The 13,186-nt window shown below is 27.7% G+C and overlaps 1 protein-coding gene across 4 annotated transcripts in view; it reads right to left on the bottom strand.

The window, feature by feature from the left end:
• LOC113389071 (calpain-A-like) overlaps nt 1–13,186 on the bottom strand; it is a 609,920-nt gene that overhangs the window by 323,873 nt on the left and 272,861 nt on the right. The window lies entirely within an intron of this gene.

Raw genomic sequence — 13,186 nt, 5'->3', positions numbered from 1 at the left:
TTAAATTTGGTATGAACAGTTGTTCATAACATAGCCTTGCCATAACATATGTAGATTATTTTCATTTTATTTAAGTATTTTTTGAAAGCAATGAGCTGATATTGTTAAGTTACCTGAAAATATAATTGAATTAAATATATCTGTTACAATTCAGTACTAGTTTTTGTTCATTCTATTTCGTCCAACAAAAAAATTCCGTCGCTTTTTCAATAATTAATGGAAACCTTGATAAGGAAATTTTAATTTCTAAATAGATACGCCTCTTCGGCCTTGTAACTCTATTCTATGTACACGCATGTGTGTTCTCACATACAATTTAATGAATATTTATTGCGAATGACACGATGAATGATTTTGCATAAATAAATGATTGCGATAACGTTTGTAGAACAATCTCTGATAAGAGATGGTGATGAATTTTATACATAAATTATAGAACATGGAGTAATGGATAGATTATAGAATTGAGGAAAGTTCTGGAAAAAATCTGGTTAAATGAGTCTATCAATCAATCATTTGTGACTAAGTCATTTTTGACTAAGAATTTTATTTTATTATTATTTTTATATACACTTTTTACAACAATCAAAACTTAGTCCTATGAGCGGTTGTGCAGGCTTCTTAAATTACTTGATTTTTTTTTTGTAGATGGCAACCCAAACGGTTGTCTCCGTGCTAAATTTAGCATTACAATTTCTGTCATACTAATGTTGCAGCAATGTCTGGTCAAGGCTATTTTCAGTTGGAAACATATTGCTATCTATGTTTCCAGGTGAAAACCGATGCCACTACTGCTTTATATAAGGCTGTCCGAAAGGGGTAACTTATCGACGTAATCGACGACTATCAATTATTTCATGATCTTGATTTTTATCAGGAAACATATTTCCAAGTGAAAACCGATGTCACTACTGCTTGATATCAGGCTGTCCGAGACAGGTATCGCAATTAGCGCTTCTGATTGAAATCTTGTAGTTCTAATCATTTATCCATGGATATCTATAATTCATGATTTTAATTTTATGAGTCACTTTTTCCTCAAAAAATTCAATTTTTGAAGATTTTGCTCTACTTATCAAAGTAATGTCCACCTTCTTCGGGAACTATTGGTAACCAATAAAAAAATATTTATTCCAAAATAAATACATAAAGAAAAATACGTTTCCAAATAGATTTTCTATATTCTTTATATTAATGTCTGCATTTGAAAGCGACATTCCTATTTCTATTTTGATACAACTGATTGAAAATTGTTAGTAAATAAATATTGCAGTAGCAATTTTTGAACTTTTGTCATAGAACGAGTTTACTATTTATTAAAAATTTATTTTAACTAGTGCAAAAAATTCCTTTAACACTATGATGGCTTATTCAGCATCAGGAATGCGATGTGGGTATCAAATTAATTAGTGCCATTAAAGTAAAATTAAACCATCAAGCACTTTGATGATCGTGGTAATTTAATTAAACTGCAGACGATGAAGACATCATCCTCAACACATTTCATAGTACAGACAACTTAATGTATTTTTAGATGAAAGTACATATATATTTTTGGATTATTTTCACTACTTATTGATACAAATAGTTTACCGATATACTTCAACTTTCAAGATCATTATTGAGTGATTGTAAAATATTATCAATATAATACTTTTTAAAAATACTTTAACTTTTTACAAAAAATAATAAGACCATAATTTGTTATTAACTATTAATTACCGTGTACGTTTTGACACTGTATAAGTATCATCATTCATCAATTCTAGACAATATTTTGCAAATTTTATACAATTACAAAATTACTAAGATGCAACATATATAAAAAATGCCTATACATACCAAACCAGGAAAATTTACACATACAAATTTAAAGACATTTTTAATGAAAAAATAAACCAACAAAATAAAATAATACACTAAAAATAATAAAATCTATTAAGTTAAATAATAAAAAAATAAAAATATAGAAAGTTGCTTGCTTTGCTACTGTTTAAATAATTTTTTGCTGTTTTTATAATTTCAACATTGGTTACCAATGGGTTCACAAATGTTAATTCAGGCTAAATATTATATAACTTGCTTCAGGTTTAGCTGTTTTTTAATAAGGAGATCATTATGATTGTAAATAGATATTAGTAATGAATAATCTTATATACCTTAGAATCATATTAAAACCTTCTTAATTCTCCGGACACCAATTTATTGAAAGTGTGCTTGTAAACGAAAAAAATATTCAATTTGAAACAATAAACTGAATCTGAATTTTACCAACAATCTCATGTAGAGTTATGTGAAATACCTAAATACGATTATTATACAAATCTTTTGTTTATTGTCCGCGGTTTTAATTTTGTCAAATATTTTGTGAATTTTATCTACTGAAGAAGAGTCAAATTAGGCGTCGAAACGTATGGAAGACTTACAATACTTTTGAAACCATTAGTTTTTTTTTTAACAACTGGATAGATGATTTTTATTTACAATTATATAAATTTAAATACTTGAAAATAAAATAATGGTTAATAGGTATCTAGGACACATATGCTAATTGATCTTGAACTGCTCAAATATATTAAATATTTAATATATATATATATATATATATATATATATATGTCACCTCAAAGGTCATTATCATGATAAATTACTATTATCGGTGTTTGTTCATGACAAATTCTTTTTTAATGCTGATGGAATTGTTTATTTATCGATTTGAAGATTTAAATATTGTTAACTAAGAGGTCATATGCATTTATAAAAATAATATTACAGTAATAAGAATTCCTGTATTTTTCATATTGTAAGGTACGATTTCTTTCTAATAATAATGTTTTCGGTGCTTCTGAATTTTAATATTTTTACTAAAATAAATCAAATATTACTTTTTACCCAAATGTTTTTTTGAGTCTAAAAGAAATGTTCCAATCTTTACTATACAATAGTTGAAAACTAAACGACTTATAATTTGTTTGTATTATTTTTTTTTAATAATAAGTTGTATGTATCTAATACTTATTATATCTTTAAAGATATTTCTGAGTTTCATCTTTTTTTAATTTCATAAAAATAGGTAGGATGTAAGGTCATATCTTATATGATGGATCTGATAACTTAAATGTATTTTTTTTTTAATTTTGCAAATATTTTTCAAAATGTTGTATGAAAATAAAGTTTAAATTATCATCATAGTTTTTTCAATAATTCACCAATATCCTCACAAATTGGAAAATATTTTATCAGAAGCTAATAAGAATAAATTATTCTAATTGCTTTATTCGTATCAATATATATGAGTGTGTATGTAATTTAATATTCTAGAATATATAATTAGTAATGTTTCAAAGAAATATAAATAATTAATAATGATGACAATAAAATTAGTAGTCGATGATATATTTGATATGTCGTTTCTCCCACACTTTATAAACTGTCGGCTAGTGAATATTTTATTAAATATATATATATATATATATATATATATATATATATATATTATATTCTATTATATTATATTAATTATATTATATATTATTATATTATTATTATATTATTATATTATATATTATATATTATATATTATATATTATATATATTATATATATTATTATATATTATATATATTATATTATTATATTATATTATTATATTATTATATTATATATTAACAAATTTTGACATTCTATTTATTTTTTTATTTTTTTATCGAATTTATTATTATTATTATTATTTCTTCTTTTTTATTATACAAAATGAATATATACAGTCATTTGTAAGATTAATTTGTTTATTAAATTTTATAAATAAAATTTAGAATTAGAATTTAGAAAGAATCTATAAGCATATTCACCACTAGTCTTTTTCGAAAATTTTTATTTATTCTTAAGTCTCAAAATATTAACAAACACTTAAATTTTGATCTTTAATGGCAACGGTATGTATTGCTTATTTCTTGGTAGTAAAACTATTATCATAACTTTGAAGGTGCTGTTATCATAACATAACAACTAAATCATAAATATAACAACTAAATTAAAAAAGATTTTAATTTCAATGTTGTTTTTAAAATATACAATACTTTTTAACATAAACTTTGTAAACTTTTTCTTTATTAATTTTTTTTTTACAAATTTCATGGAACTTTTAAGTAAGTAATTCTAACTAGTATAGTTATGTGTGAAGTATAGTAATGTATAGTTATTTTTACAATATGGGACTAAAATAATTCTGACTTAATTTTATGTTCTAGTTTTGCCAGCTAGAAATACTGTGTGAAAATTCTAATTTTTTCTCTGAAAATCCACATTTTTTTGGCATCGATTCTACTTTAGTTTTTTTTTAAGAATGAAAAGTACTGTATAATGTAGGAAATCTAAGTAATAAATTAGATGTAATTTATCACTTAAGGACTTAAATTGCATGAACTTTCTAATATATGCAAATAATGGGAATAGAGATTTCAAAATTTTGACGATTAAAGTGCATTTTTTAAAATTGTTTATTTAAAAATTAAAGATCTCTACTCCAAGATTCTTATATTGTTATGTTTGGAACATTTATTAAATTTTCAAAATCGGTTAAGAATTTTTGGCAAAAATAATTGATGAATAGAATCCTGTTTTATCAAAATGACTTCAAAATTGGTGTAACGGTTCTTGAGAAGTTCTCTAAGTTTAGAACTCATACTTTTTAGTCAAAGGATTCAAAATGACTTGAAATTGAAACGTCAGGGAAACAAAAATTAGCAAATCAAGTTTTCTGGCGAAAACAAACTCCTTTGGAAAGTTGTGAAAAAAATTTAGTGCAATACAATTTGGCGAAAATTATCCTGTATCATCAAAATAGTTTCAAAATTTTTGAAGTCGGTGTAGCCGTTTTTTATAAGGTCTATAATTTTAGTTTACTTTGTATTAAAGGATTCAAAATTACTGGAAACGTAGGGAAAACATAAAATTAGCAAAACAAATTTTCTGGCGAAAAATAACTTTAACTTTGGCAACTTGTGAAAAAAACTGAGCGCGACTAAAGTTGGTTTTGTTCATGTATTTATCACTTTGAAAACGTGCTGGAAGATAAAGATTTGCAAAATATTTGCATCGTTTGCTAGATTTTCATAATCTGCGCAATTATCAATTATCATTATACTTGAGTAAACTATTTACTGACTTTTAGTCTAAGTTTCCATATCCTTTGTCAAGAGTCCATCATCGCATCAAGAATTCTCAATGTCAGAGGTCACAGCAAATGTTCTGCGATTAATATTTCAAATATAAGTGGCCTCACTTATTTATATTGCTTATCAATTAATTATTTATGATTTATAGAGTAGAATAGTGTAGTCACAAACTAGAAATTCTATTAATAATACGATTGCTGCGACGTTATTTATACATCTGCATCGATGGATGGTTTCTTCGTTATCCGAATACAAGGCCACTGTCAAGGTTTTCTGGTTTTGTGCGAAAATTATAAGAATAATTAGAGAAATATTAATACAATAATACAATTAAGAATTGTATGGGGCTTGTCGTTGCTTGGGCGTAAGTGCTTTGGTCTTGCAACCACCGGATTTAGGATATCCTGTGTTAAAATATGTTTCCAATTTAGTACGTGTCAATTATCTATATCTGTGTCCTCCTCTGGCCATTCCTGATTTTTTCCCAGACTTTGCATAGCAAAAAACGGAAAAGATTCTAATTACAAACACAAAACTGACAACAAAGTCTCGAATAACCTGTTTGGTTGCGCAATTATAGTATCGTATAACAAAAAGAAACATTTGCAATACGATCAAGGTGCCCGCTGAGAACTTTTTTTCTTAAAAATGCGAAAAAATCTGCTTGGAGGTCGTCATACGAGAAATTAGTATTGAAACATGTTTTTTTAGGATCTTAATATTATATTAAAAAATATTAGATTGGGGGGAAAAATCCATTATTTTTATGGTGGGGCATCCAAACATAGACCTGCATAGAGTTTTGAATCCAGCTTTGTATAAATGATAAGGGGCACAACTAGTGTGAAATTTTGAAAATATCGAAATTTCAATTTTTTCATATTTTGATAGGGTATATCTTTAAAGTGATTACTCAAAAACAAATGATACGATCACTGTAATTTTTTTTTTACATCTTCTATATATAGTTCTCCGTAAAATGAACTATCGATTTTTTAATCGGATCAAAAAATCGAATTTTGGCAGTCCAAAAACGATCAAAATTTTGGGTAAAATTCGAGTTTTTTTTAAAAAATCGTCGTCATTTTGTCAATTTTTGTTTTTTTTTGTCGTAGTTCATTTTACAGACAATATTATCAAGTTTAATGAGATTTTTTTTAAAATTTCATCCACGTAGAAGGCCGGAATCACTGCAGCAGTGGGGGTTTTTTTTTTCGCGCCGTTGGAGATCGACGATAACTTAAAAAATATTTAATTTTTTTCTTCAAAAATTTTACTATGTATTCTTAAAACATGTGTAAATATATTCTTAAAATTTTGAAATGATTGATAAAGTATTTTTTTTAATATAAATTTCCAAAAATCACCTTTTTTTAGGCGGTTACACTAGTTGTGCCCCTTAAAACTGTTTTAGGATCGATCGGTCGAGTTCGATCATTTCTTTGATTTTAAAGGCATTTTCGACTACCAGCCTACCTGTGCAAGGTGCTACTTTGACATCAAAAATTCCTGAACAAAATCTACGTAACCAAAATTGCGCCTAATTGACTGGAACCATAAACACAATTTACAATTTTAGCAACCTGGCTCGCATTTTCGCCTTTGTCAAAATAAATCTGTGAAATGTACAGAAATTTTTTTTTGTTCACCTCAATTTTTAACACCTAGCAACTTGTAACTGAATGCGCCAAACCAAAAACAGCAAAAAAATATTTTTATTGCGAAATTTCACCTTTCCAACGAGCATAGATCTGAAATTTCTTTTTTTCCAACCTAATATACCTGGATTCCAAATTAGACATGTTTACCTAGGGATTTGTCTAGTGGTGACATTTCTTTTGTTTGAAAATTTTTGAAATCCGATTATATAACAACTTAAACTAGCTGTAAGTGGAATTCTGTCTTGAGACAATTATGGCATCGTGCCTTAAGGCAAATTGCGGAAACTTCCCGTACCGTAACGAAATGTTCGAGGAATACCGAATGTTTTCAAATAGATTATTATAAAATTGTAAAATTGTAAAATTGTCTAATATTTATAAGAATTATATAAACTGAATTGCAAAGTTGAAATTATTTGTAAAGTATATTAGAGCTATAGTCAGAATTAAAAATAAAATCTGAATGATTTTCGATATACAAAAAATTAAAAAAAAAAAAAAGAAAAAAAAAATGGTACAAAATTTTTTTTTCCAAAATCAATTATTTTGTTAAGACAAGCAGAAAGTTCTTTGAATCAATTGAATCGGACGCTTAGTTCTCTCAAAAACTGCTATTTTTTGTACATTTAGCTCTGTATCTCCGAAATGGCTGGGCCTGCCTTTGCGAAAAACTAATAACCCCTTCTCCCAATCATTACTAATTGAATGTTTTTTAGATCATTCAAATCGGATGCTCCGTTCTCTCAAAAACTCGATTTCTATTTTCTGCACTCTTTGCTCTTTATCTCCGTAACTGCTGGACCTGCCTTTGCCAAAAACTAATCAGCACATCTTCTTATCAATAGGAATCGAATGTTTTTTAAACCATTCAAATCGGTTGATCCGTACGCCCGAAAACGTGGGCGAAAATTTGTATCCATACATACATACACACACACACACACACACACACATCCATTTTTTCTGAAGTATGCCAAAACGTTCAGAAACCTTCAAAACGTCGAGAAATGTAAAAATTTTCAATTCCGATTTTCGGCCCATTACAATAACTTACCCTACGGGAAGTTAACAAGGACAATCATCATCTTATTCATTCAAATCTAGTACCTACATTGCGGAAAACTTGTTTTGTGTCGAAAAACTTTAATTCCAAAATTAGTTGATTTTTTTTCAATTTATTGTCTAATGAATTTCTACATATAATACAATTATTGATATTTTCATAACATTCAAAGAAATATGTACTCTTCAAATAACAAGAAAGATCTTTGAGAATATTTTTCTAGTATTTGGTGTACTTGTAGGATTGTTTTTAACTAATTTACCATCTTTACCATTTCATGTAGATTTTTGCTAATAACATGAAGAATGATCCTAGACATTCCAATGTATCTTCAATCACGAATTCTTATTCCGAAACAAGAATTTTTACTATCAAAAGACCAAGCTTCAAATTTGCAACTTTTTGTGGGTCGATGGACGACTTAGGAGTACAACTTTTTTATTTACTTGCAAGAAAAGTTCGCTAATGATCAGCAATTTCTCAGAGCATTATCTTTAAAGTTTTAGAAGTCTTTTTAGCCAATTTACTACCATCCTTGCCATTTCCTGTATATTTCTGCTAATAAGATGAAGAATGATCCTAGACGTCATAATATATCTTCAATCACGAATTTTTATTCCAAAACAAGGAATTTTAATGGCAAAGGACTAAGCAACTTTTTGAGTCGATGGGCGATTTAGGAGTACAAATTTTTAATTTACTTGCTAGAAAATTTAGGTAATGATCATCAATTTCTTATAGCACCATCTTCAAATTTTTAGAAGCCTTTTTAGCTAATTTACCATCTTTGCCATTTCCAGTATATTTCTGCTAATAACATGAAGAATGATTCTAGACGTTCTAATGTAATTATAATCACGAATTTTTATTCCAAACAAGAAATTTTACTATCAAAGGACCAAGTTTCAAATTTGCAACTTTTTGTGGGTCGATGGACGACTTAGGAGTACAACTTTTTGATTTTCTTGCTAGAAAATTTGGCTGATGGTCAAAAATTTCTTATTGATATTTTTAAAAGCCTTTTTCGCTAATTTACCATCTTTGACATTTTCTGTACATTTCTGCTAATAACATGAATAATGATCCTAGACGTTCTAATGTTTTCAATCACGAATTATTATTCCAAAACAAGGAATTTTAACGTCGAAGGGCCAAGCAACCTTTTCTATTTAATACTATTCTATTTGTCTATTTTTAAAAATTTTGTATTTCTTGTTTAATATCTTTGCAGTTATTTCCATGCTTTATTCAATTTTAGCACTGCATTTATTCTTCTTTTCAATACTTAAGATTGCAAAATTTCACGAAACGATTATAAAGGATTTCTTGTCCTTAGAAGCAACTCAAGACATTAATTGTTATGTTTGTTAATTAGTTATTCAAATTTTATTAAAACTATGTATATTTATTATGATGTATGTAAATTTATTCATAAATAGAGATGATAATTTGATACGAGAAAAACAGAAAAATTTATCAATCTGTCTTCTCTATATCTTATCAGATTTGACAATATTTGAAGTTTCACTTAAAAATATCTAAATAAAGCTAGAATTCTTAAATTTCAATTTAAAATTTAATTTTAACCCATATTTTCTTTATTTTCAGGTTGTTTAAAAGTGTCAAAACTATATTTCAAGAATGATATGTGACCAAAGTATAAACAGTAAATAGAAACAGAAAATTTTGCACACATGTGACATTTTAATCAATTTTACTCTTCGAAATTCTTGCCAAACAAAATGAGGGAATTCAACGCATCAAGACTGCCCTCGGATGTAGTTTATAAGGATGTCGTAGTTATAGGTAATTATAATAATATTAACATTATTAAAAATTTAAAAGAAAATTTAAACCAGTACAAATATCACTAACTCTACTAATATAAAATATTTAGACATTGTATAAGCTGGCCTTAAGGTTCACTTACCACAGTTTAAAGATGAATCAGTCAAATTATATGTAACTTTTTGTCTAGAAAGAATTAGGTAGATATGATGTTATTAAAAATCGAATTATGAAACATATCCATGAATATATTCATATTCACGTTTTGTATATAAACTTATATACATTATTCAAATTCACAAATTTTATACCTCTTGTTCACATCCATATACATACATATTTATTCATTCACAACAGACTAATGTTATGGCAAGGCCATGTTACACTCCAACTTCCATACATTATGCTACTGAATCATACTGAATACTATCAAAATGTCATGTATTTGCTGTGCATTCAGGCGTTTTACATATAAACTGCAACGTCACTCGTATGTTATGAAGCTGGGTCACAAAGACCCTGTTATCTAACATCGTTTTTTCAACATTTGTGCGGTTTGTAGGTTAGGTTTCCACATGGTTTTCATCAAATTTAGTATGAAAAGTTCTTCATAACATAGCCTTGCTATAATAGTTGTTATTTAACTATTTTTAACTTCATTAATTACTTTTTTCTTATTATTTGCACCTTGCCAATATAAATGTTCAGGTGATCCTTTTTACTCCAACCGCCTGAGAGTTGTTTGGGGCGAAAAGGATTACCATGTACAATAGTTGTTCAAGAGATTATAAAAAAACTTTCGAATCTAACTTAAAATTAACATTATATTTTATAAAATAAAAACATTATATTCAGGACTCGTAAACTAAACAACAATGCTCACAATCTAAGAAACTAACAACGAAAAACATGTTGGTTAAAAAATGATAATGTAGCCGTTTATCTTCTCACAACCTTAATTTAAGACGAAAACTGATTACAAATTTTTTACCCTCTTCTTTGAAATAGTATAGTTAAACTTTTCATACTTTCCTTGTTTTTGAGCCACACTTCAACCCATTCATATGCATTTGTAATTCAGAAATGAAAATACAAATTTAAAGGTATAAATAGTTTATTTGGATTTTAAATTACTTGTAACAAATATTTGGAAACTCACAACAAATAAAATAGCAATTTGTTTTCTACATGTATTGAAAAACGTGTTTTAATATTATAGTAATTACAATCTCATTTCTTTAGTCACTATCGGCGACTACATTTTTTGATGCTGATTTTTCAGCAAATTTATAAAACTCGTCCTGAAGTTTTTCGGATAACTCTTTAGACCAATTTTTGAAAAAACGCGGACGGAATGTAACTTCAACGAAATCATTAGTCTCAGGAAACTTTCTTAAATTTTCTTCGCAGAATACTACTAAAGCATAGATATTTCCATTGCAAATACCATTCCATCTTTCTCGTGAAATCCATAGCACTAAACCAATTTTTTCTAAACGTTGTTGAATAGTTTTCAAATCAAAAATTTCCAACTCACGTGGTATATATATTACTCCCAATTCGTATCCACATTTTTTTACTTCAATTCTTATAATTTCAGCATCAGAATCATAGTCAAAATTTGAGCAACGATCATTATCTACATGTATAAATTGTAGAATTGAAGTAAAATAGTTTTTTCTTTTTATTTTTGCTGGGGTTGTTAATTTTTGTATCACATCAAAACAATTTGTTTCAGAATCAAATACAATTGACAAGCCATTATCCAGTTGATTAAAGCACAGAATTTTATTTGTATATTCTTTCTCGAGACCAGAATATTGAGAGATCCACTTACACGGTATATGCAATTTAATATTAGTAAAAATATTTAAAGTAAATCCCGGAACTTTATTCTCTTTCATGGTGACTACTTTTTATTATTTTCAATTTAAACTGTTGTATTTGTAACATATGTTTCACTTGTACTGAGCAATATTATATTGTTATTTGACACACTGGCTAGATGTGCTAAAATGCTACTAACCGTGCAAAATTTGCCGCGTATGACAAAATTGTTATCAATTGCTTAACAAACTATCTTTTGATTAGTTTGTATCATTCCTGGAAATTTGTTTGATAATTTTTATGAAAACTTGCAAATGGCTGATTACTCAGTTCTATTTTACGTTGTACAAATTCTAATTCTCGACTTAACAAAGTTAGAGTAATCGTTCAAAAATTGAAAATGCTAGCTGTAAGTGGAATTCTGTCTTAAGGCAATTAAGGCATCGTGCCTTAAGGCAAATTGCTGGAACTTTCCGTACCAAAATTATTATTTTTTTAAAAGCGATTAACATTTTTGAAAAAATTTTACTTCGAAAAAATTAGATTTTTGAGAAACAAAAAAAAAATGTTCGAAAAAAAAAGTTTTCTTTATTTTGGCATAGTTTGGAAATTCTGAACTTTCTATCAAAGCAATCGTACTGCTTTAACTGCATAGAGACGAAATGTCAAAGCGCGTAAGCGCCGCGTCGCCGTCTAACGGATAAACATTGGTACGGAACCCATAGTAATGTAAACAAAATTCATACTTATTGAAAAATCTTTATAAAATATCTGATAATTTGATGTGCATATGTGTAATGATCATTTTTGACCGCCAAATGGCTTTTTGTTTTACTTTTTTCATTAGATCTCCGAAACCGCTAGACCTGCCTTAATGAAAATTTGATCAATTCTTCATCTTGTCAATACAAGTAAAATGTTTTTTTAATTTTTAAAATCGGACGCTCAGTTCTCTTAAAAACCGTGTTACCGTTTTTGGAACTTTTTGCCCCGTATCTTCGGAACGGCTAGACCTGCCTTTGCCAAAAACTAATCAGCACGTCTCCTTATCAGTACGAATCGAATGTTTTTTAAATTATTTAAATCGGTTGATCGGTATTCTCGAAATCGTCGACGAAAATTTGTATCCGAACACACACGCACACACACACACACACACACACACACACATCCATTTTTTCTAAGGTATGCCAAAATATTTATAAACATTTGAAACGTCTAGAAATGCAAAAATTTTCTTTTTCGATTTTTTGCGATTAATATAACTTACTCTATGGGAAGTTAAAAATTGTTGCATATCTTCTGAACATTTTGGCACACGTGTGTGTATGTATGTATGGATTCAATTTTTTATCCATGATTTCGGGCACGATTCCTATTGATAGGGAGACGTGCTGATTAGTTTTTGGAGAAAGCAGGTCCACCCGTACAGAGCAAAAAGTGCTGAAAATTCCAGTTTTTGAGAAAAATGAGCATCCGATATTCCTGTATATTTGGAAGTCTTTAGTTTACATAATATGATATGAAAAAATGAATTTGTAGTTGTATTTTGTATATGTAATAATTTATCGACTTTTGAGATTATAAACGAACACGTGAAAAACTCTTTTCTCGATATTCAAAGGACACGTTATTGTTATATGATGTTTATGTTATTTAATAAAAGAAAAT

The sequence above is a fragment of the Ctenocephalides felis genome, unplaced genomic scaffold (genome assembly GCF_003426905.1).
Source record: "Ctenocephalides felis isolate EL2017-DRISC unplaced genomic scaffold, ASM342690v1 CF-g0.4_SCAFFOLD_03573, whole genome shotgun sequence".
NCBI lineage: Eukaryota > Metazoa > Arthropoda > Insecta > Siphonaptera > Pulicidae > Ctenocephalides > Ctenocephalides felis.
This window is presented reverse-complemented; position numbering and strand designations above follow the sequence as displayed.